The sequence below is a fragment of the Cryptotermes secundus genome, unplaced genomic scaffold (assembly GCF_002891405.2).
Source record: "Cryptotermes secundus unplaced genomic scaffold, Csec_1.0 scaffold343, whole genome shotgun sequence".
NCBI classification, from domain to species: domain Eukaryota; kingdom Metazoa; phylum Arthropoda; class Insecta; order Blattodea; family Kalotermitidae; genus Cryptotermes; species Cryptotermes secundus.
Genome location: NW_019729214.1, coordinates 481,229 through 507,778, shown reverse-complemented (window position 1 = coordinate 507,778; position 26,550 = coordinate 481,229). Strand labels below are relative to the sequence as shown.

Genomic DNA, 26,550 nt, shown 5'->3' with positions numbered 1-26,550 from the left:
CACAAGCGTGTTCGATTCCCGTTGAGGTCATTACGGTTTCTTCAATTAATATAATCCTTCCAGGCACACTATGACCCTGAGGTCGACTCAGCCTGTAGCAGAACTGATTACCAGGAATCTTTCTGGGTGTAAAAGGCGGGCGGGCGGCGCGTAAGGCTGACAACCTCACCGCCAGCTGTGAGCCGGCTGTCTAGACAGTTTGGAAGCCTCGACGTCTCACAACTCTGTGGGTCTCCATGACCTGTTACAGGAANCCTGGTTCGGAACTTGGCAACCAGCAAGTTGTGGTCAGAGTCAATGTCTGCCCCAGGAAGCGTCTTCACATCCTTCACACTGTGAATAGCTTTACCTTTACATTTTTTTCCGAATTAAATTACGTTTCCGCTGAATACGCACTCCATCAGCAACGGAAATGTGTTTGCGGTAGAGGTCGAGACTGCAATATGAACTGAAGCATAAGAACCTCTGAGTGGTGCCTGACAGCCAATTCCGTAACAACTGCTATAACAATTTTCCGAGCAAGCCCTAAGTTTTTGCGTCAATAGATTTTAACTTTTACCAAGGGACCACCTTCTGTGACATTTTGCGTATGAAGCATTTGTGTTCCAGCTTCATTATTGATTGAGGTTATATTGTGAGGACTCTTAGGGTGGGGGGTATCGTAACATAATTAATTAATTGATGGCAGCGTTTCCATGCACCCTCCATATCTCTTAAGCCAGTCAATACTCTTGTCCTTTGCCGTCACTTACATTCACACAATGTCGTGCCTTGCGCCCACACCGTCTCCTGAACCATGTGTCCGTTGTATTCACACACACAAGTCAATCAGCTGCAAAACAGAGAGTGAAAATCTCTATATATAGTCAACACACCGACACCTGGAACGGTCCCAGTAATGCTAAAGTTGAGGTGCAACTGTACAAACGGGCTCTCGTGTCACACGCAGTTGCGCGGTTGCTGCCACGTTTATTCTAACGATTATGTCAATAGCTCAGGCTATACAGTGTCAGATGGTTGGATCATTCATGAACTGGAAAAAAAAAATTGAAAAAATGGCCGTTGCCTGATCGGGCAACTAATCTGTAATCATTACAGAGGTACTCAGGAGAACCACAAACGGTCAGTATTCAGGACTCTTTCTGTGAAACATGGCGACCACTGTAGGATCTACACACTTTAAACGACCAGAGTCGCTCCCATTTTGTGTGTTTATGTGTTCCTTATGGATCTCACAGTAAACAGCGATTATTTTCCCTAAACAGCATTAACCGGTTGAGTTTTGTAGCGGAGACATAATGTGTTTCCTGTGAGGTACGGACTGAACTCTGCATTCTGCCCACACAGTGTATTTATGTGTTCCGTATGGTTCTCACAATAAACAGTGATTATTTACCTAAACAGCATTAACCGGTTGGGCTCTGTAGTGGAGACGTAATGTGTTTCCTGTGAGGTACGAACTGAACCCTGCATTCTACCCACAGTGTATTTATGCGTTCCGTATGGTTCTCACAATAAACAGCGATTATTTCCCTAAACAACATTAGCTGGTTGGGTTTTGTAGCGAGGCGTAATGTGTTTCCTGTGAGCCTGTACTTAACTAATTAAGCACTAATTCATGAAGACATATGGCGGATTGGATGTATAGATCCTCGTTTTCTTGACGTCAGTACTAGTTGGAAGTGAGAGGTCAGCATCACGCCGCGGCCGCTTTACCCCCAGGGAAAACCCCACGGTTCACATTGGTTAGGAGGCTGGGTGGGCCACAGAGCCGGTCTGGACAACGTGGAGAAAATTTTTGACCCTACCGGGACTCGAACCCAGACCCTTCGGTCGTCCAGCCCGTAGCCAGTCGCTATACCGACTGTACTATCCCGATTCGTTTCCTGTGCGGTAGGGAGTTTGTAAATATATCATTTACAGTAAGCTGAGACTTAAAAATCTTTTGACTGGCAAAGAAAACTGGGGAAGCTATTGATGATGGACCCGGTACTGACGCCTCATAGCACTTGTACTGACAACTGTAGTTAGTATGTAGACAACTCCCGCAGCTAACAAAGTCATGATGGCCTTATTTCAAGCAACGAATCACGAAAGCATGTAGAACTGGAAATCAGATCGAAGTCACTCCAGCGCAACCACCATCACTGTCTGCAGGATAAGGGACTGATTACGGTCACGGGGTCTCATATTCGGCTCGTATGACAGTCGCATCAGTCGTGAGGAAACAAGCCAGCACATGCTCTCTTCAGGTAGAAACAGAATAGTACCCTGCTCTGCCATGCGTACCTTCAGCATCAAACGCATATGCCAAGTCCACTCTGAACTGGCACGAGTGTCACCGTACGGTCGATCACGGTGGCCGCGCGGTTTGAAGCATGAACTGCGTTCGCCCGCTCTACTGACGAATTCATGTTAAGGCAAGTTAATCTGCCCAGATCCCTTAATGAAGGCGAGAAGCGCGGCCCGACAGTGAAGAATGGTGACTGAGGAAAAGATGGGCGAGGTATGTAGGGGAAGAGATACACTAAAATTTACGGGAATAAACAGAAAATATTTCAGCTCTCAAGGTTTCCAGGTAGTGGCCGCTCCTCGTATTGGTATAGGTACATTTGAGAGGGTCCAGCTTCGAAGGGACTTTTATAACCTGGTTTCGGACGGAATATATTGCACCTTCGCCTAGGGTTCTCTTTCACGTGTTCTATGCTTGTTACCGCGGAAATGCATTATTCCCGCTGTTTCAACAATCCGTTGCTTAGGAAATGCTATCCTTACTCAATACAGAACACCTTGTAGAAGTGTTTGGTTTCATCCGCTATTACGCAGCGAACCCTCTGTTGTGACCCTGCGAGTCGTAGGAGGCGACAAAAAGGGAAGTCTCAAATCTGAGACAGTAAAATATGGTCACGAGTGCCAAGGGACTCGGACCCGAGATAGACTGCGCTGGCAAGGACCAGCAGCATATACGACATAGTTAGTTGACAGTTGACAGTGGACAGTTGTAGTCTAGCGCCCGCCGAGTGCAGTACAGCTACGAAGTAGGACGACACCGAGATTAACGGTGCAAGAAGAATTGTGATACTGAACATGATAATAATTGTAGTCACTGCTGTAAAAACGAGAGTCCAATTCGAGACTACGTGGAAGTTATTCGTCCCGTTGAATAGGAGACACGTGACAACTGGTTTCTCACAAGTAAGTTACATAAGCAACACGCAACAATATATATATTGTAACGTGTTTTGCCACTGAAGGCGCCGTTCGGATTGTTAATTGGTTTATTTAACAACCTACAAGTCTTGGCTACAATTAATTATAACAATGTTACAGGTTTCCACACTTTACAAACCCTACACACAAATCTCTTCACACTGTCCTCAGTAGTCTACACGTATTCACAGTACGGGAGCTATACAAGTCTCTCTGTATTACACACTTCCAATTACTTCTCTTGTGAGCCAAGCATCTGCTTCTCATCACACGTTCCGGTATTCTTCCCGCTGCAACTGAACTCGGCGACTGTTCCAATTCAACTGTCTCCGGCGGCGGCTACATTTCAACTGTGTCACTCCCGATCACACAATACTAACTCCTAAATAGTGTTCGTTGCTCCTTATTTAGCCTCGGCACGGACAACACAGAAAACAGTTACGTAATAGGTACCGCTGTTTAGTACCGTCGTGTTTACCGATTTCCTAGCATCAGTCGTTGCAGGGTTCGCCTGTTGCGTGACGTCATGTTTACCGCCTGCCTAGCAACACTTTCGAGAGTTGTTTACTGCTCTGTAGCAACCGCGGCATCCCTTGGTAACGTCACCGCGGGAGAGGGCGGGTTGTTGACTGGCCTATTACCGTAGCAGCGGCAACGCTCCGAAGGTGTTACGTCACCGCTGGCGGGGGAGGGGGTGTCCTGCCTAGCGCTATTACATCACAGTATATTCCCTATTCAGAAGTGAGCGATTGAGCGCTAACATTAAAATGACCCTCCACAAAGCTCTCATTAGATCCGAAATGACTTATGCTAGTCCCGCCTGGGAATTCGCGCAGACACTCATCTAGTGAAATTGCAGCGCCTGCAAAACAAGGTTCTCCGCACAATTGGCAATTTTCCAAGGCGCACACCGGTCCGCGATTTGCNTCATATCTCCAAATGAGGTCACTGAGCCAAATTAACGGACGTTTCCCGCCCAACAGCAGTCTCTAATACCTCTGGTAGATGGGGGAAGCATTATAGATACCTCTCAGCTAGTAGAGCCGGTCTCGCTGGCTGGGCGGGACTGATGGTAAGCACCAGTACCGGTAGGATATAGAGACTGATAGAAATCATAGAGGGAAGCACAATGGACCAATACAGGTCTCAGTGCATGGGGAAACCCACCCTATCCAATAACTAACTAACTAAGGAGTTAGTTGAAATATAGCAGCAGTCGCGGGAAGAAGACCCGAACGCGTGGTTACAAGATTTTATAGTGCGCGATAACATAAGTCAGCCAGTGAAGACTTATTCTGTGCTGTAGTACAGTTATATTGGGAGTGTGTAATTCAGTGAGACTTGTATAGCTCCCGCGTTATAAATACGTGAAGACTACTGAGGATAGAGTGAATAGAATAGTGTGTAGGGTTTGTAAATTGTGTAAACCCGCAACAGTGTTATAATTAATTGTAGCTACGACTTGTAGGTTGTTAAATAAACCAATTAACAATCTGAACGGCGTCTTCAGTAGCAAAATACGTTACAATATATATTTATATAGATATATATTGCCATGTTGTATGTATGACTATAGACGGCGTTGGATTGGTGAATAGATTTTTGACCACTTACAGGTCGTAACCACAAATAACTATAAAACTATTGCTATTTCCACACTTTATAGTTCACTAGAACACACAGTCTAGTGTTCTCACTCTGCTACTAGTCGTTTCCTGGTAACGGCTCCAACAATGGCTATTCCTCTGCCGCCGCGTCAAGTCCTCTATTCACGCGCTCCCGTACAGAACTAAGTGGGTCTCCAAGTCCAAGTCACGTTGCGACTGACGGTCAATCAGTCAGTCAGTAAGTCTTGGTGTCGAGCCCCATCTGGGGCTCATGAACAGATATTTATTACTGTTTGATAGTTACGCGCTTTTGTGGGGCGCCCTCTCTGACGAGAGGACGGGTCTGTCTTTTACATATGCTGCTGGTTCTTGCCAGCGCAATCTTTCTCGGGTCCGAGTCCCTTGAGGCTCGCGGCCTTATTTTACTATCTCAGATTTGAGACTTCCCTTTTCGTCGCCTCTTTTGACCCTTGTTTATAATATCTCGGCACAGACCACAGAGGAAACAATTCTATTATTGCCTGCGCGTATGTTGCGGGTGTTACCTAGCAAAGGCTGCTGTTTACAGAGTCACCGCTTAGCAACGGGTCTATACGCCACATTATACTTTATTTATCATTTATCTTCTGTGTGTGATATATCAGTTTCATTATTATTACGTATTGAAATTCGTGGGTCACGATACATAAGACATATTTCGCGCTAATGCCGTTCTAATTTCGAATGGTGGCACAAGAAATCCAATTCTTAAGTTGCTTAAGTTCGATGCCCACGTGCTCCAAGAACTGGAGAACTAGTTTAGAGGATTTTTCCTTTGTCAAAGACACACTGTAATACCGGCTGAAAAGCTGCAGTTTATTGCTGACCTAAACAGCCGCGATTAGTTTTGCATTTGGTTTCCATGGAAATGACATAACGACGAAAGGACAAGTAATTTCCTACTCGAACTGATTAAACATGGGCCTCAGATGACGGCCGAATGTACATACGAGGGCGAATCAGTAAATAGGTCACAAATGGAAGGAAAATCATCTTTTCTATATTTATCACTAGGTAGCAGCACAGTCCAACTTCATGGCAGTGTAGGTAGACGCGCATGCGCATATTGAGAGGCTCGTTTAGGTAGACGCGCATGCGCATATTGAGAGGCTCGTTTCAGTAGTCAAAATTGCGACTGTGCCTGAGGTTGGTACTACCGAAGAGCAGCGTTCTGTTGTACGTTATTTGCGGTCAAAGGATATTCATAAATAAATATTTACTGTTTACGGCGGGAAGTGTTTTCGCGTAAAGCAGTTCACAACTGGATCGAGAAATTCTCACAAGGACTTTCGAGAGCAACAGATGATGCCCAACCAAGCGCGGAGGTGGCTCAGACAACAATCAAAAGACTCCTGTTCTGCGGGTTTCGACGACCAGGTACAGCGACGGAACAAAGTGTATCGATGCTGGTGGAGGATATATCGATAAATAAATATTTTTCTCCAGGTTCGAATATCACATGTTTTACGTTTTATTGTTCCATTTGTGACCTGTTTACTGACTCTCCCTCGTATTAAGTATTGAACAGGGGCGGTACGTGAACAGAAATTTAACTCGAGTTAACACACCCACAGCTCCACTATTCCGTAACTGATTGATCTTGCGTTCAGTCGGCTGGTAGCACAAGTTCTATGAACCGTGAATTCTAACTGACCCACTGCCTTGCTCATCCGTCTACGTACGTAAAGGTCACCAGTCTCAGGTCGTGGGCTGAGAGTCCTAGCTTCAATGGGGGGGATTTCGACGTGTGAATGAATTCTATCACCGTCACTGTCCCCCCCCCCCGGGGTTCACTGGGACAAACCCATCTCACGTCATATATACAGAAATCTCTCACAAACCGCGGGTGTCAAATATCTGTGATTTTCTTTTTATATTCATTTGGTTGGTTATTTAACGACTCTCAATGTTGAGACTATACAGTATCTGGTGATAGGATAAATTTGAAAGGAAGCGGTCGTCTACTGGAGATAATGTTCTGACATTTTCCTGGAGGGACTGAATAAAACTATTAAAACCTCACGATAATCTGGGCTCGCCGAGATTCCAAACGGGCGTTACAGCTACACCGCGTTGCGTTTGTATTGCGTCTGCCCGACTGGGGTACTCGGGTCTTTATTGCCGTGGTACTTAATTAAGCAAGGAACCTTACCTTCAGAGATCAAGTTCAAATTTTTATTGATTCATGAATAATTTTACGACACGGTTAGCAGTTCAGAATGTAGGCTGTAACCTCACCACGGGCGACACAGGAGTTCCTTCAAGAAGGGCAGCCACTGTTATGACTGAGGGGAACGTGGAGGGCCAGAAAATGTATTACAGATTTACGCCAAAACAGTTTAAATCTACTTTTACTGGTCGCTCTGGAGTACTGAGGAGAAAACCGAAAAAAAAACTTCAAATTTTACCACATAATGAGGGAAGGACAGACGTCCAAGTTGCTACCTCCTTCGACGCCCAAGACCTCAAATGGGTGTAGCCGGACGCGGACGCCGAGCCATCCCGACACTTGGCCTACGCGGACTGAAAAAGACCACGAAATACCCAAGTCAGGATAAACGGTCTCCCGGTTGAAACTTACGTATGTGAGAAAGTTGCCTAACAGTCTCGGGGTCATTCCCACGGTGTTCCCTGTTATCAAGCGCAATTTGGAGGGGCAATCCTGTAGAATTTCATTCATTCATCATTCATCTATGGCTCTGCAGCCTTTTGTTGGGCCCTGGCCGCTTTTTCAGTTTCCTATTCCTGTATACAATCGGTAGAACTCCTTTGACGATGGATCACCACGTCGCAAGGCCTCTACCTACACACAGAACAAAACAAACACAGAATCAAAGCACACAAACATCCGTGCCTTGAGTGTGATTTGAACCCACGACACCAGTTTTCAAGCGGTCGAAGACAGTTCATGCCTTAGACCGCGCGCCCACTGTGATCGGCCAAACAGAATTTCAGTCACTAAATTGCTATTGTGTAGTCACTAACCCCCTCCATAGGGCAGCGCCATAGCTCAAGCCACCACGGCGGCCCGGGCTCGATCGCGGGTCTGGTCAAGTGGGATTTCTGGTGGACAAAATGGAGCTGGAGCGGGTTTTCTCCGAGTACTTCGGTTTCCCTACCAATCTTCATTCCACCAAATCTACATCATCATAATCACCCGGGGCAAGCTACAATGGGCCAATCAGTGGCCGCCGTGCCGAGTGGACCCAGATAAACTCCACCCCCCACTAAGCAAATTAAAAAAAACGTTCTGTAACTGGCCATGTGCCTGGTCAGAGATAGAGCCCCAGACTTAAAGACCGAGGAGGTGATAATGTACTGCGTAATCAGGGTTACAGCACACCTCACAAGACGCTGACAGATATGCATCAGTGGGAGAATTGCGATTACCAGGGCAAAAGGGAATAAACTTTAAGAAAACCCTGCTCCAGTACCACTCCGTCTACTATGAATTTCACATGTAGTCACCGGGGATTAAACTCAAGGCTCCGTGACAAGAAACTACCGAATAACCCCCTAAGATACTGCATGGCCTGGCCCTAAAATAATAAAACTCGATGTTACGCTTCAAAATCACACAAACTGGATATGTATGGAAGCTACGTGTATTTGGGTTGCTTTAATAGGGAGCCGTCGTGGTGATGTTTTTATGTTCAGGGCAGAGAAATTTTATGCCCATTATAAAAATTGACGCGAAGGCTTTATGAACCTGGGCAAGGTTTTCCTGTCTGAAATCATGTGAAGTCATAACCTTGGCCACACAGTGTTTTCTTCTGGGTCATTTTGCGATGCTGTCAGTAACTAGACTATACAGCGTGTCCCAGGATGAAAGGTCAATATTCTGGGGGGTCACAGTAACGGTCATTCCAAGCAAAATATTATACATCCACGTGTCCTATTCCGAACGTTTTCCAAGACAGAGCTATTTCACTGTACAGTTCCAAAACTGTTGATAAGAAAGAGAGATTACGTACTGTTTCTAATACCGGTATTTACTGTGACAAAGTTGACACAGTTTGCCTAGTATAATACATTTTTTAAAATTCCACCGTCAACATAAATGCACTTTGCAACTCGTGTGAGGACAATTCGTGTTGCTCGTCTGTACAGTGTACAGTGTACTGTACAGCGAAATAGCTCTATCTCAGTGCAACTCGTGTGAGGACATGGCGTGTTGCTCGTCTGTACAGTGTACTGTACAGCGAAATAGCTCTATCTCGGTGCAACTCGTGTGAGGACATGGCGTGTTGCTCGTCTGTACAGTGTACAATGAACTGTACAGTGAAGTAGCTCTATCTCGAAAACCGCTCGGAATAGGACACATGTACATACACACTTTTTTTTGCTTAGAATGGCCGATACTCTGATCTCTCAGAATATTGGCCTTTCACCCTGGGACACCTTGCATAGCGTCAAATGGCAGGGTGATTCATCAGTTATCAACAGGTAATAATGACTTGGAAGGAAGCGGTCGATGCGTAATTCATGTAATATCCAGAAATTTTCCTGAGGGACTGTGGTCAACCACGAAAATCCCAGCGATGTTGGCTGGTATCCGAACCGAGATTCGAACAAAGTACCTTTGAAACACGAGATATACCGCAATTCCACCCTGCTCGGAAATTTCTATCATAGTCTTTGCTTGATGAAACGGAAATAGGGGCAGCAGTACCCTTCTTTCGGGAGCCCAAGAGAAAAGGGGTAAGAGAGGACGGTAAAGAGTCAGTGCAAAGGGGAGAGGCGTGTTACCGTTGTTTCACTGCGAGGGAGATCATATCTGTGTTACAAGGTTTTCCGGCTTCGTCCAGTCATCGTTTTGGTAGTGTTACGACCGACGGTCAGTCGACCAGCCTGTCTTGGTGTCAAACGCCCATCTGGGGCCCAAGATCAGATTTTTATTAGTCAGACAGTTGCGAGTTTGTCGACATGGGGCGCCCTCTTTAATCTGAGGACGGGTCCGCCGTTTACAATTCCTAGAGGACCTCGCCAGCTCAGACATACTAGGGTCCGAGTCCCGCAGGAACCATGACCATATTTTACTGTCTCAGACTCGAGACTCCCCCAACTTGGAGGGCTAGGTCCCCGTATTTATATACCAGGAACAGGGGGGCCCAGTTATACCCCCAGCAACTGAGCTCCCTTTTCGTCGCCTGAAGAAGAAGAAGTGGTAATAATAATAATAATAATAATAATAATAATAATAAGGGCAAGTAGTTCATCCTGAATGGCTTTAGGAGGGATGTCTTTGATAACCATCCTGTACGGCTTGAAATCATTGTGTTTAATTAGGTTAAATGGAACTTAATTTTCTTTTAGAAATCTTTGTAAGTTGAGGTAATCTTGGCACGTTGAAGTCTGATATGCTATGCCAGCTTTCATTCTATAGGCTGTGAAGCGTATAGGCTGGAATTTTGAGTGAAAATCTTTGTTAAGTTTGGTCATGTCACCTTGGAAGTGGTGGTGGATGACGACCGGCGGAATTTTCTCTCTGGGTGCGGTTAGGAAGTTGGTCCTCTTCTCTGAGCTGCCAGAAACACGGCTCTCAGGAGCGGGAGAGGATGGCAAAGCTGTATTAATGGCGGTTTCTGTTATAGTTGGCTTTACCTTTGTTTTATTTCGACACTTTTTGGGGGGGCAATGACAGTGAAGTCATTATCATCCGCTTTCTCATCTGGGTTAGGCGGTTCAGAAGAGGCTCTTGCAGATAATGCAGGTTTCTGTGCACCTTGCCTCACAGCTTTAGTTCCTTCCACCATGGGAACAGTGTACATTTGCAGCTACTGTAAGGCTGTGATTGCCAGAAGAGCATATCACGGGCGAGGCTGACTTGGGTCTGCTTGGTTCAGACTGTTTAAGATTTCCTTTAATTGGAGGGGTTTTATTTTCCGGCCATATCGATGCCATTTCTGAATCTGAATACTCAGATGAAGGGCTATCGGAGTCCACGCTCACTGGGGACCGAAGCGCGTGTTTAGGCTTTATGGTTAATATGGTTGGTTTTCTAATGATTTATTTTTTTCGGCTTTATTTCTATTTACTTTTCTGGGTTTCTTTACGTTTGTATTTAGGGCCGAGGGGCCTCCGATGTCCATAACTCTCTTAACGCCTTGGGAGTCCAATCTAATGGCCTTAGACTTCACCATGCTGGCAGCTACGGTTTACTCACCAACACCGGGCGTACCAGGGAAGTGATAATACTGACACTAATATTTGGAACGGGGTATAAGGTAAAAGGAACAGAACCAGGGACTGTTGCATCATCCGATGATAGCAGTAACCTCCGACAAGCAGACGGGCCGAAGCCCACCTGAACTTAGTCCTAGTAGCTAGTGCCGATTCACCGATATTGCAACACTGGTTAAGGGTAGAATGTAAGGATTACAAAGGATCCTCAGTGTACGTTGGCACCGTTAGGTTTCAACTGAGGCAGTACCGCCGGGAACATACGGCTTAAGCTGAAATCCTCTTCTTTGCTTCTCTTTGTCTTCAACGTACGGGGCTGGTTATTTAGAACCGTAAGCTGTACAATGTCTTCGGGCTCCCGCGCTGGGCCAAGAGAGCAGGCCTGTCTTGGGTATACGCCCTTCCTGCCTGAAGTCTCTTCGGGAACTGATCTTCGTCGCAGGGCTACGGTTGAGTTTCGTACCTCACAAAGAACACTCCGTCTCCATAACAAAGCTGAACCGGTTAATGCTGTTTAGGGAAATAATCGCTGTTTATTGTGAGAACCATACGGAACACATAAATACAATGTGTGGGCAGAATGCAGAGTTCAGACCGTACCTCACAGGAAACACATTACGTCTCCGCTACAAAGCCCAACCGGTTAATGCTTGTTAGGGAAATAACCGCTGTTTATTGTGAGAACCATACGAAACACATAAATACAATGTGTGGGCAGAATGCAGAGTTCAGACCGTACCTCACAGGAAACACATTACGTCTCCGCTACAAAGCCCAACCGGTTAATGCTGTTTAAGGAAATAACCGCTGTTTATTGTGAGAACCATACTGAACACATATACTGTGTGGTCAGAATGGTGAGACAGTGAATGTTAAATCAAGTGGTGCACAGTTTCCACTGTACTCGTACTTTAAGGCGCTATCGTGGCGCTTGGTGGAGGAGAGAATGACGTTTTTCAATACCAGGCATGTAAAAGCTTAAAACATTCAGGAGACGATCGGAAGGTCGTATTTTCTGTGCGCCAACAGAAGTCTGTTACTTCGCTCCAAAAATAAACCAATTTATTATGTAGACGTAGCTCCGAATTCCAACTTGGGAGTGTCATAAAATGTTTAAATGGCGTTTCTACTATATATTCATGAAAACATGCTTTCCTCCACGACAAGCGGACAAGCTTTCTTTACCATGACCTAGAACAACAGACGCGCCTGATACGTGTGACCATCGAACAAAAGAACACAGGCTGTGGCCGAATGGGTGACCGACTGACAATACAAGACGCTGTTCGCTTATATTTTAGCTATACACAGTATACACGTACGTATATAAATTCATAATAAATATTATTGCTGTATTAATATTCTTTTATTATGTATATTTGCTACATGTTTCGATCCAGCTGGATCATCATCAGGTAGTTTTCATGAAATGTACCACTCATATTGAATTATATTTGTAATGTGGATCCATATTGGTGACAATTAATATACATTTCATTGCGATTCTTGTGTTTTGTTATGTTTGAATATTAGTCTTAAAATGTAAAACGTCATAACTAAGTTAAGAATTAAATTTAAGAATACTATGTTTATTTGCGCGTGAAGTACAGTTCCATGAGAGGAGTTTTGTGGGAGTCTGCGGGTTTTTTTTTTAATAAATTTTTTGTGCATGTAATTGATGTATATACACTATTTTACTTTTCTGTTTCCATGAGTGGCGGTGGTAAATTTGCTTTGTATATTGTATCGTGTCCTGTACAGGGGTGCCAAATCTTCTTGCTAATAGATGGCGGTTGTTCCCTTTCTGTGGTTATGTTTGTACTGTTCTTTACTTTATTCTTCTTAACTTTTAACTCTTAAATTATCTGTAACGTTTTATTTTTAAGATTAATACTGCAATATAATGAAACGCTGAAATTTTAACGAAATTAATATTAATGATCTCTAATATGGATCAACATTACAAATACAATCGAACAGCGAGTAGTACATTTCACGAAAATTGCCTGATGATAGTCCAGCTAGATCGAAACATGTAGCAAATGTACATAATAAACGAATATTAATACAGCAATATAGGTTTATTTATTATGAATTTGCTGTGTTGGCGGTTGTACCATAATACTATAGCGTAATACACAACAGAATGCAAACAATAATGTTTAGCTATATAGACTATCAACTGGCATTGGCGTTCAATAAAGAAGACACTCGCTAAGTGATATGTCAATAGTATAGCGACAGGGTATTAGCTGTACGGTAGGGGTTCGATTGCCAGCAGGGCAAGAGATTCTATCCTTCTCCACAGCGTCCAGACCGGCTCTGGGGCCCACACAACCTCCTATCCAACGGGTACCGGTAGCTTTTTCCCCGGGGGTAAAGCGGCCAGGGTGTGAAGCTGGCCACTCACCTCCATGGAGTGCCGAGGTCAAGAACGGTGAAGCTATACATCAACTCCCCCATACGTCTTTATAGCGCAGTATTTAAGTAGAGGAACAACTTTCTATCTTCAGGTACGTAAAGGGGGCATGCGGTAGCGTAGTTGGTTGAGGTACTATGCTACAAGACGGAAGGTCGGAGGTTCGATTCCCGATGAGGACACTGGACTTTTCAACTGATGTAGTCCTTACAGCCACACTATATTACTGGGTTCGACTCAGCCTCTAACATAAATGAGTACCAGGAATCTGCCTGGGAGTAAAGGGCTACCGATCGGTGCGTAAGGCTGACAATCTCACAGCAATCTGTGAACCGACTGTCTAGAAAATGTGGGAGCCTCGACGTCTGACACATCCACGGCCTGTTACAGGACTAGTCTTAACTTTACATACGTAAAGAGCTAGATCCTTGGTAAAAATAAGCAGAGGTCTACAGAGTCGGCTGTCTTCATTCATGGTTGCCGATGACACCGACTGCATTATCGGGAGCTACTATACGTTTGCTCGGTCCCTACAGGATGCTACACTGCAACAGACCACAAATCGGTCCTCCCACATGCTTTTAAGATCAGCGAGAACAATCGTCCCATGTGTGAGATTTCAGGTTCTCACAGCTGTGTCAAGCCTTGTCGTTTGGTAAACATGTACCGTAATTTCGGAGGAACCTGCAGCTTCCATCTTCAGGGTATAAGAGCAGATTGTCAGAAATATCGGTACCCGTGGAACACCGAGCAAGTAAGCTCAAGCGGGATTGCTGTGATTTCCATTCGGAAGGTGACCGCTTCAGATCTCGACTAGTACAGCTACTGTCCTCATTTTCGATTTCCCAGTGTTTCGAGGCAAATTCCCGCATAGGACTTCAATTAGATGACGACCGCTTCCTTCTACATTTTTTTCAATTTATTATTCATCATTCGTCCTACAATTCGCTGTTGTGTAGTCTGAGATACAGCGTCGTTAGATAAACCAAGAATGTCTGTACATAAAAGGGTAAAAGAATTTACGTCCCGTTACGAGTTCGTGGAAACGCCAATGGAGGTGCCAGCTGATGGCTTGAAATGTGCGCTGACAACAGACGGCTCAGTACTTCGTAATCTTATTATAAATGTAGTTTTGTCGGAGCTGAGCCCATCTTGAGGAGCCGCCAATTCTGCAGTTACTCAAGAATTTCCCAGCATTCTATGGAACCCGAAGGTTCATTACCGTGTTCACAAGAGCCCTCCACTGGTCCCTTTTCTGAGCCATATCAATCCAATCCATACCATTCCATCCTAACTCTCTAAGATCCATTTTAATATTGTCCACCCACCTACGCGTTGGTCTTCCCAGTGGCCTCTTTCCTTTTGGCTTTCCCACCAATATCCTATATGCATTCCTCTTTACCATTCGTGCTACGTGGCCTGCCCACCTCATCTTCCTTGACTTGATGATTCTAATTATACTTGGAGAGAGTACAAGTTATGAAGCTCCTCATTATGCAGTTTTTTTCCAACCTCCTGCTTTTATATACAAGATTTTTTCAAAAGAATAATAGTAGTAGTAGTAGTAATAGTTAGTTTTTTTAGTTCCTTGGAGTGGGATGAGACCGAGTCCACTTGGCACTGCGGCCACTATTGGCGTACTGTACCAGCCCAAGATGATAGGTGAGGGTGATTGTGGAGCAATTGGTGGAATGAAGATTGGCAGGGGAAACCGAAGTACTCGGAGGAAACCTGCCCCAGCGCAACTTTGTGCACCACAAATCAATTTTGACCAGACCCGGGATCGAACCCGGGCCGCCGCTGTGGGAAGCCAGCGACTAACCGCTTGAGCTATGGCGCGGCCAACCTCCATATTTAGTGTAACTGATATCTGTGTGTCCCTGGAGATATATAACACGAAAGAGTGGATCACAATGAACAAAGCAGAATGAGACCAAGTGTAAAAAAAAAGTAAAGGTATCTCTGTAACAGGCCGTGGAGGCCCATAGGGTTGTGAGAAGTCGAGGCTCCCACATCTTCAAGACAGTCGGCTCATAGATGGCGGCAAGGTTGTCAGCCCTATGCGCCGGCCGCCCTTCACCCCCAGGAACATTCCTGGTACTCATTTCTGTTAGAGCCTGAGTCGACCCCCAGGGCCATAGTGCGGTTGGAAAGATTAAGTCAGTTGAAAAAAAATACAATGACCTCATTGAGACTTTAACCCGCTACCTTCCGGCTTGTAGCATTGTGCCTCAAGCAACTACGCTACCAAGTGTGCTGTTGGTAACAACAGCAATTTCCAGTTGAAGTTCCAACATGACCTGCGGATACCAAACTATACCGCATCACGTGCCAACTGCTTTAATGTCAGTAAGATCTAGAAGAATGTGACGATATTATATTAATACAATTATTGTGTTTCTGGATATTAACCATCGTCCTGTTTTATGTCCGGAGATGGGGACTATCTCTATCATTTGGGTCCAACTGAGTAGGTTCCACCTGAAGACGGAAACAGAATCCAGTGTACGAAACGTTGCATGTTTCAAATAAAAGCAGTACGATGCATAATGTCCAGAATTGCTTTAATGTTGATTAATTTTATGCAACTTTATTTATTGTTATTAACGCCATTGTAGGAAGGTCATTTTGTATACCTTCTTGCGGAACAACCGTTTCCTTACCATTGGACGGTTAACTGCATATTAGCATTGCTCTATTTGACCCAACGAAGTTTCGTTAACAGCCCTGTTGCCCAAGCTATCCCGTTCCTATCACTGATTACAGTAATTAATTTAAAGGTGATTATGAGTGTAATAGCAACGGTGATGGAACTCACGCACACGGACAAAGGTCACTCAACGAACATGACCCCTCGCCCCTGTAATTAAGACAACCAGCGGCATTCGCTGGTTAATTAAGCATCCATGCTGCTGTGTGGAGTTTTGCATGCGTCTGGCTCACGTAATGCAGGTCATGGAACCTGTGTTGGAAGGCTTAAATGGCTGAGCTTCGCTGCTCGAACGGTATATAATGTTGTGGCGTACTCGTATAGACCCGTTGCTAATCAATGAGTATAAACAGAGGCCGTTACCAGGTAACGCCCGAAACATACATGCACGCCACAATATAAGACCGGTGTTTTCCATGTAGTCCGTGCCAAGAAATTATAACCAGGACAGTTGAAACAATTAGTACAGGCAGTGCAAACTCAGTGCATGGGGGTATAACTGGGCCACCGTTTTCCTGGGGAATGTAGGAAATATAAGAGGCTTAAACTTGGCGGCGGTCAAACGACCGTTCAAGTGACTAGACTGCTGTTGTAGCATGATCTGCAGTACTGAGCCTGGACTGACAGAGGCCCTGTATGTTGTGTATACATACATTTAATATCATGTAAAGTGTAAATTGTTCATACTGACAACAGACTTTTTACTGCTGACTGTGCCTATGACAAACGCCAGATCCGTCCTCTCGTCAGAGAGAGCGCCCCATATCAACAAGCCTGCAGCTGTCTTGACAGTAATAAAGATCTGGTCTTAAGCCCCGTATGGGTACTTTATTCCAAGACAGACTGGCCGACTGACCGTCTGTTGTAACATATCTTTGACTTTGGGGAATATAAATACGGGAACTTGGCCCTCCAAGTTAGGGGAGTCTCGAATCTGAGACAGTGAAATATCCCGTGAGACTCGGATCTGAGAATGACTGCGCTGGCGAGTACCGGCAGAAATTATAAATGACAGACCCATCCTCTCATCAGAGACGATGTTACATATGGACTATAACCGCTAAGTGTTCAGTTGGGGGAAAAAAATCTCTGATTGTGAGGGAAAAAAATCTCTGATTGTGAGTTCAAGGGTCTTGTCGCCAAGATGAAGTGATTCGTGGTAAACCGACGGTCATAAAGTAACTCTGACTCAGACTTAGAATGAGTTCAGTTGAGTTCTGCTAGGGAGGCTAAGAAGAGATGTTCTGAGCGCGTGAAGCTGACGAATTACCATTGTTAGAAGCCGTTTCGAGAGAACGGCTGGTGAAGACGGCAGACTGGAAAAGCCTTAGCATGTGCAGTAGTGACATATAAAGTGTGTAGATCAGCGATAGCGTTGTAAGTGCTTGTAGTTCTGGGTCGACGTGTGTAAGTGGTCAGTAAATCCATTCATCAATCCAAATCCGGTCTATAGTCATATCCCTAAATCGTGACAGTATATGCATTGTATGTATATCCTATATATTGTTACGTGTAGGAGTGACTATAGAAGGGGTTTGGATTGACCAATCGATTTATTGGATACTCACGAGTCGTAACTACAAATAATTATACTCGTAACATTCTAAAGATTACTCTAACTATAACACATAAAATAAAGTCTGCAATGTCTGCCTACGCTAGTCTTTGCTAGGTAACAGATATAAAAAATGGCCATTCCTCTGCAAAGTTTTTCCTGTTCGTTTCCTGGCAACGGATTTTAGCACAGGAACTATAACTGTCACACTCCAGATATCACTGCACCACAGCACATGATGAAGTCTTCAAATCAAATCATGCGTTAAGTCCTCACTGGCCGACTTCTAATTCTTCTTCTACTACGAACTTCCCGTGGCTCAACTCTTCAGTCTAATTCTGTCAGCTGCCTCGCAGCTCTTCAAGATAACTCCTCGGCACAGACCACGCCAGCAGAAAACACATTTAACGTATTCGCTATCTCGCCAGTCCATTGGCGCGCTGACTGCTGCCTACAGAAACACACGTCACATGACAGATACCCACTGTTGCGGTAACGTCATTGCAGCAAGTTTCGACTGTTGCTTGGTTACTCTTCGATCCTGAAGACAGACAAAATTTTCCTCCGTAATGCCTGTAAATTTATATCAGAATGCACGCCGTCACATTCTACAAGAGAGTTACCGTTATTTGTGGTAATCAGGCAGGGGGCTTGCGGACACCTACACAGCAGTGAAGCCAGTGAAGGCTGTAACAATGTATAGCAGTGGGCAGTGGTGGCCAAATATGTTGCATGTTGGGGCTGCGAATTTCGGGAGCCGCAGACAGACGTGGTTTGCATGGTGCAAGGTTTTAAGTACAGGCTTGGCACGCACAGTTGATTTGACTAATGTTTTCTGTTTCCTCGCGAGCCACAATATTACTATGTAAGATTTGAGGCTTTCACGGCGGTGACTATGAAGAAAGCAGTCTTCTGGGTTCTTCCTGGGGGTGTGAAGGGACATTGCTAGAACTGTATTGTGTTCGTATTCAAGATGAAGACGAATTTCGTGCCCTTGGGTTCACAGATGTGTCTCAGGCATGTGCAGCTCTGAGGAGAGGGGAGAACGCAGTGTTCGAGCGAAGTGTCAAATAGCGCCTGTGTTACATGTAACCGTGCCTTTTCCTAATCACATTTACGGTTTATATAATGCAGAAGTGTATCATGAGGAACTTTCATAAAATTCTCTGAAGATTATTTTTGTGGTAAGAATATTGTTTCCAAGACTGTGAAACTGTGTAGTCTTGTAGGTGGGTTGAGACATTTCGTAGGGACATGCTGCCTTCATCTTCATATTCCAACCATGAAGACAGAGGTAGCATGTACTTCCGAAACATAGGCTTCAGTATACGAGATCCCACGGTGCCTAACCTCAAGGCGCTACAATATTCGTATCAACCGACAATGAAACCTTCAAAGTTGTGTACACTTTTAATTGCTCGAGTCAATGGAAGATTTTGTTCTTGTCTGATGACTCTGAAGTACTAGATGTCACGGTGAAATATTTACGGTTCCTGTTTCATATTTGGGAGGTCCTTGGTTCAACTCTGGGTCCGGAGGCCACCTATCCTGACTGAGGTATTTCGTGGGTTTCATTAGTTTCTTCAGGAAAATCCGGTGATAGTGCTTAAATTTACACTTCATTACTCACTAACCGTCCTAGAATTCGTTGGAGAAATTTTATTAAAATTCGACACGGAAGCCATCCATTGAGAATCGTCCAGAAATTCCAATTTCCAGTCACGGGATAGCTCAGTCGGTATAACGGTTGACTATAGACTGGATGACCGACAGGTCGGAGTTTGAGTCCAGACAGGGTCAAGAATTTTCTCTTCTCCATGCCATTCAGACTGGTTCTGGAGCCCACCCAGCCTCCTATCAAACGGGTCCCTGGGCTCTTCCCCCGGGAGTAAAGCGGCCGAGGCGTGACGCTCACCACTCACCTCCAACTAGTACCGAGGTCAAGACAGTGTGGGTCTATACATCCACTCCACCACACGTCTTCAATGTTGTAGTGCTTAATTAGTTAAGCACAGGGACAACTTTACCTTTTACCTTTTTTTCCCTGTGGCGCTACATCCCCAATTTGGGCCTAGGCCTACCTCCATGAAACTCTCTGTTTCACTTCGGTTTACTAGATCTTACACATACGGTAGGACTCCTTGGGCGAGTGATCAGCTTGTCGCAGGACCTCTACCTATAGACAAACACAGAAAAACGCACACAAACATCCATGCCCTGAGTGGGATCCGAACCCACGATCCCGGCTTCCGAGCGAGCGAAGACAGTGCACGCCTTAGACCGCTCGGCTACCGTGACCGGCTACCTTTCACCATACTGTTCCATAACAAAGTATGGTTTACACAAGGATGTAAATGGACTTTACCATGAATACACTAAACCGTGGGACAAATTTTCTTGAAATTCAATACTAGTTACTTTACGAAAGGTGGTGGGAAGTTTCCACTTGCAGCTATGTTAATTCAGAATATAATTGGTTTACGTAAGATCATAAATTGGCTTTTTCATGTATGCCATAAACCTTTATGGCAGTCACTACTTGAAAACTTGCACCAAACGTTGTCATGTAAGTCACACATGCAGACACATTTATCCATAATATTGCCTAATTTACGTTAAGGACATACATGAACATTTTCATATAGGCTTATCCCATAATCGATTTCACATTTCGTTAAAATTTTATATGAGAGAATTACGCGAATATGCATTGCGTTATTCTCTTAAGCCAGGACGCAGAACACCACTCAACGAACCTGAAAGTTCAAGGCGAATTAATCCAAAATAAACCTTCATGCACCTTCCTGGATATTTCTTGTCTGCGTGCAGTAACTATATTCGAAATACTGTCTTCTCCTTCTTCATAATTGAATGACTGTGGTAAAGAATGGAAGACCAGAAACGAAATTTCGTGTGACATATGAAGGCCGTTCTAAAATCTCCCACAAATCGATTAAGAATGAATGCCTACTTTCTGCTCTCATACGTACGCACGCGATGCATGCCAACTGCGAACCTTTACCTCAGAAATGAAGTTAATAAATATCTTATATATATGGCGGGAATGTCGTCTTTGTAATGACTTCGTTATACAGATCGATATATATGGTAATCGAAGATGAACAGGCAACAAAGAATAATTTATAGTAACGACAAGCGGAAATATAAAACGAACGTTTTTGAAACGAGTGTATAAACATCTTCTGACAAGTTATAAGGTATTCAGAAATTGTTGTTTGCTGTGGATGATTATGGGATAATCTTGACAAGGCAGGTTGCCGTAGCGGTTGCACTGTAGACTCACTTTGTTCGAATCTCGGCCAAGACACCAAATACCGTATTTACGCATGTATAGGCCGCGTGCGTGTATAGGCCGCAGCACAATTTTCAGACAGAAATTATAGAAAAAATAATTTTCTTGGAATATTATTTCAGGAGTAGAACACCCTGTATTACTAATTATGAATATAATTTTTTTAAATGAAGTGTGATTTCGAATATTTCGAATATAAGCCGCACCCCAGTTTTCCTCTTGAATTTTTGGCAAAAAATGTGCGGCTTATACATGCGTAAATACGGTATTATGAGGCTTTCCTCATCTCTTCCAGGTAAATAGTAGCAGAGTACATCAATTCCTCTACAGATCCTTGCTTTTAGATCTCCGATTTAACATCGTTTCCAACGCTATATAGTCTAGCTACTGATGGCATCGTTAAGCAGTCCCTCCAAAAGACGAGGAAGAGTTAATAAATAGGTCACAAATAGATATAAAACGTAAAACACGTGATATTCGAAATTGGAAGGAATATTTGTGGACATATTCTCCACCAACACTGATACACTTATCCCATCGTTTTACCAGTGCGTCGAAACCCGCGGCACAGAAACTTTGGAGCGTTGTCTCAGCCACCTCCGCACCTCCATTTCATCCTCTTCGTCATCAGCGAAACGCTTGCCACCCAGTTGTGAACCGCTTTACGCGACAAGCACTTCCCACCGTAAACAGGAAATATTTCTTCATGAATGTCCATTGTACTGAGTCATTTTGCCCACAAAGAAACGCACAACAGAACGCTTGCTTTTCGGTAGTATACACCTCAAGCACGAACACCATTTTGACTGCTGAAATTAACTACTGAAGATGCGCATGCGTGTCTGCTACCTAGACTGTCATGAAGCTGGACTGTGCTGCTATCTAGTGATACATATAGAAAACCTATTACGTCAATTACAGCTGTTCTACTTCTATTTGTGACCCGTTTAGTGCCTCTCCGGCATACAGTTAAGTTTCCAGTGATTTGTGAGTCCAATCTCATTTTCGTGGTTTATTTTAAAACAAGATCGATATCCAAATTGTGTGCCACCGAGTGGTAGGACTGTATATGAATGATTAATGGGAAAGGATCTGGAAGGAAGCGGTGGTGATCTGATAGAGGTCCTATCCCCACATGTCTCGAGGGAGACAGAGGGAATCCACAAAAGCCTCAGTCAGGATTAGATTTGCCCAACCGATATTCGAACCGAGCACTTCCGAATAAGACTAAAGCGCATTGCCTGTTGAGTAACCAGCTCGGTAATGGACCGATCCTTTTTACCCAGAAATAAAAAAATAATATAATAAACGATTCCATAATTTAGTTCCAAAATAGGACAAGTACCACGTGGGACACACACAGCTAATACAGTTACAAACAGGAGTACCTGTTCTTCGTCCGAGGCAATTGTTTTCCGTGCAAATATAACAGTATACACGTACAGCGGGTGGAAACTTAAAAGCAGGAATAACACTGAAACTAAGAAATTAAAGTTTGCTCATGTAATTGAAAGAAAACACTGGGAATGAGGATTCGATTCGCACCCAAAACGCTTTATCGGCCGTACATATTGGCAAGAACACGGAGTTATTATCGCGTTTCTCTGTTACGTCCCCGGCAGGAAACAGAAAAATGTATAATTAACGCGAATTATCGGATATTCATGAGGCTAGTGAACACTGATCAGACCCTGGACAATTTTTCATGCACGAAACTAGTGGTTTTCTGTATTCAACTCTCTTACTTTTATATATAGTATACTTAGTCAGAAACTGGTTTTCGGAAACGCTTCGTTGTAGCCGGAAAGTCTTGAGGCTCACAGCGTAAAGTAAATCTCAACTCGGTGACCGGCCATCCTAACACTAGCGCTTCGTGGATTTTCTCAGTCACTCCAGGTAAATGGAAGTACGTATATGGGGTACTTAGAAAATATAAAGAGAAAAGTAGATTTTGGAATAACCTACATCATAGCAACAAGTTCTTCGAAAAGGGAACAAAAAGCGATACACACAAATCACTTTGGACCCCCCTCAACTATATAACGATTACAGAAACGGTGTTGTGACGTCAGACGAGGAATGTTGCATGTTCTCAAATGTATAAACCGGTGGTATTTCCTTTAACATTGTGGTTGTATTAAGCGAAGGAATTTACATCAAAAGTGATCTAACAGGCAGGCCTGTTCCCACTGGGAGTTCTGCCCATAAACGGTGTAAGGCCTGGACCTATGTTACAAATTCAAATAATTCTACTATCATTTGGCACGACACGACATGTAGTATGGTAGAAACTGGCATATTTCGGAGCAACGTACTGCCTCCTTCTTCAGGACGGAAAAGTAGGCTAAGCAAAGAGTATATGAAAGCTGATCTGCTACTTACTCACTTAACTGATGTAATTACTGTTCGGGCCTCAGGAAGGACACAGTACGTTCATTAGAAATATCTATAACCTTCTACCAGACTACACGGCATCACATACTAAGACAACGATACTCTTCACAGTCACCGCAGTGAGAACTTCTAACTGTGCATTCAGCTGTTTTTACGTATTTTTACACAATTTTAATTTAATTCCAATTTCACTGGGTGTATAGGAAGTATTGCAACGGTGATGTTACGCAATTTCGCGTTATCGTAGTAACGAAGTGTCAAGAGTTGGCACGTTGCATGAACCTAAGTTCCATGGCAGATCGACGAACGAGTGAAGGTATTTTTGTTCCACTGTATCGTGTCTACTCTGTGAGTACCGATAGTACTCTGATATGCATATACATGGTTATTCACAAATCTGTGAAACGTTTTGAAAATTTACAATAAATAAAGTATGCAAGGGATAACAAATTTTATTACAGTGAAATAGAGATAAACTCATCATTTTTTTACGTAGTTCATAGATGCTCAATGTGTCCCATCTTTGCTGATACGGCAGACATCTATGCAATAACCCATTTCGTCCCACACCCGTGTCAGTATATCACGGTTGACCAGAGCCACAGCACACGGTTACGAAGATCCCTGAGATTAGCAGGCAACTTAAAAAAAGAACTTGGAGAGATTCATTCTCTATCGGCGTAAGAATTGCCACGATCCGATGCATAGTTCATTTGTTGTGAATTTTTAAAATGTTCCACGGACTTATGAATAATCCTGTATAAAGGGAACGGTTTACAGTTGACTGTGTGTGCGTGCTATTCGTGGGAGATGACGTCAAACGTCGGCTTCGAGGCATCCGTCGATAACATGTAGAACTGGAAACTAATAGGAGAGAAAGCAGGAGAAGTTAACAGAGCGAAAATTTAAGAAGTGATGGGCTTTCCTGCAGAATTCTCAATGGATGTTACACTAACACGAATAAAAGGAAATGTAAGAATTACTGAGACATGAGGCCGTGCTGCTAGCATTACGTGTTTATCGATTGCCGTTAATTGCCTGTCTGGTATCACAGCGTCATTATCCAAGTAACTAAAGTATTTCGTTGATTTTGTATAATTCTTGAAATCGTGAATCAAATTACAATACGTAAATTTTTTTTGCAAGTTATGAAGTGTTACAGCAACCCTTGTCGTGTTAGGGACGAAAATCTGCAAACATTGAACTCATTAGCTTCACATTTTCTCTAAGTACTCCTACGTAACGGGGACACGTCGTAACATAGTTGGCTGAGGCACTATGCTACAAGCCGGAAGATCGCAGGTCACTGAATTTTCATTTGACCTAATCCTTCCAGCCGCACTATGGCCCTGGGGTCGACTCAGTCTCTAACAGAAATAAGTACCAGGAATCTTTCTTTGGGGGGTAAAGGGCGGCTGGCGCGTAAGGCTGATAACCTCACCGCCATCTGAGACCCGACTGTCTAGAAAATGTGGGAGTCTCGACGTCACACAACCCTATGGGCCTCCACGGCCTGTTTCAGAGGTGGCATTACCTTTTTACACATTTTACGGTAGTCTTACTGTTTTAGAGACCATTAAGTAATAGTGAGTGAACGCTCAAGAATTGACTCCTCTGTGCAGATTATAAAATTCATTGTACCTGGCTTCTGGGTTGAGCGTGAGGAGAAGCATGGCAGGAAGTAGTGAGGCAGGGGATGCAGATTCACTGTGGGAGGGAGGGTGACGCGCTGTTAACTATAGACCCCGAATAACCTAAACAATTTTTAAAATTCTTTATCTCAGTTGAGGAACGCGACAAGGAAGGCCAGGCATAAATAAACACGTACAGTAAATTTCGCTGCTGCCGTTTCCTGTCTCAGAACCATAAGCCTGCATGGAAAATACATGTACGGGTAACACTTACTTAACGAGTCCCTGCTTTGCTTCCAGAGCTGCAGTTTCCACTGATGCCCCGCCACAAGCAGAGAGAACACGAACAGATCTGCGGCTGCGCACTACCGTTTCCTCTTGGTATTCTGTAAGAGAGACATACATCACTCTTATTTTGTGGTTCGTTTTACGAAGCTGACAGGCCACGGCCAATTAGCGCAAAATGGTGAGGCGACTGAACGATGAATTGGAAAGGTTCTGGAAGGAAGCAGTCGTGATATAATTGAGGCACTTCCTCGGCTACACCAACCTATTGTTGGGTGACATCTGTCATGCGAGACAGGAACTATATTTAGCATGCCGATATTCACATGGGGAAAGGGGGTGGGGTTAAATGAAACCCACGAGAGAATTCGATCATGATAGACAGCCTCAGGGCCGAGATGTGAGCCCGGGTCTTCCAAAATATAAGCCAGGACCGCCTCCCAATCGACTGCAAGCTTCGGTCTGTATTCCGCGGAGTTAATTCCCCTAATGTGTGGGAAGCCAGGACAAGATCGAAGTATGTTAAGTTCTATGCAGTCACGTGTTCTGACTCCCTGCGCCGTTTACTGTCAGCATCACGTGAGGACAAGAGAACAACGGGAGAGGTGGACAACGAGAGAGACAGAAGGAAGGAGTGTGGTGAGATGGAGGGGTCAGATAAGGAATATTAGAAGAGAGAGTGACGAAGGGATAGAGAAAAGCAGAGGAGAAAGGGGAGAAGTGAGAGATCACATCTCAAAAGGGGAACAGAAAATTTTCCTGCTTTGAAGGTTGCCAGGCTTTACCCGTCCTTCCTTGTAGCAAAAGTTGGTTTCAGAGAGGGTAGAGCGTTGGTAAATAAAGAAGGTAAAGTGATGGGAAGAGGCTTTTGCTATGAGCGGAGGAAAGAAATTGAACATGGGTTTTATTGCGTATTATTTTATTGCGACATTATTATTTTATGCGCGCCACGAACACTCACAGGACGACATCAAAGAATCATCTAATCAAGAACGACAAGGCGGCACACGTTCGGCCTCCGTCAAGAGAAGTAATAAGAAAGAGGACACGAACCTACTTGGTTTATAAATTCTAAAAGAAACTTAAAAACCGATTACAACATTTTTAATATTGTGACGTGTTGCTCAATGGACGACACCCCCTCCCTCCCCAGCGGCGGCGTGGCGGCTCTGGCCACGGTGACGTAGCAGGTGAGTCAGCACTC

General features: G+C 44.2%; 1 protein-coding gene and 1 long non-coding RNA gene across 3 annotated transcripts in view; one reads left to right on the top strand and one right to left on the bottom strand.

Annotated features, from left to right (window-relative positions):
- The window catches only part of LOC111865431, an 84,863-nt gene that overhangs the window by 31,613 nt on the left and 26,700 nt on the right, over positions 1 to 26,550 (bottom strand). Inside the window, exon 2 of the long non-coding RNA XR_002842977.2 lies at positions 25,336 to 25,447. This is a non-coding gene — a long non-coding RNA (uncharacterized LOC111865431). The remainder of the gene's footprint in view (positions 1 to 25,335; positions 25,448 to 26,550) is intronic.
- LOC111865430 (heparan sulfate glucosamine 3-O-sulfotransferase 5) overlaps positions 1 to 26,550 on the top strand; it is a 102,586-nt gene that overhangs the window by 68,470 nt on the left and 7,566 nt on the right. The window contains exon 1 of one of the 2 annotated variants that reach the window (XM_033751826.1): positions 3,142 to 3,195. The exons of the other annotated variant lie outside the window; for it this stretch is intronic. The gene's annotated coding sequence lies outside the window, so the exon portion shown is untranslated. Of the gene's footprint in view, positions 1 to 3,141; positions 3,196 to 26,550 lie in introns of those variants that run through there. 2 annotated transcript variants of the gene reach the window in all.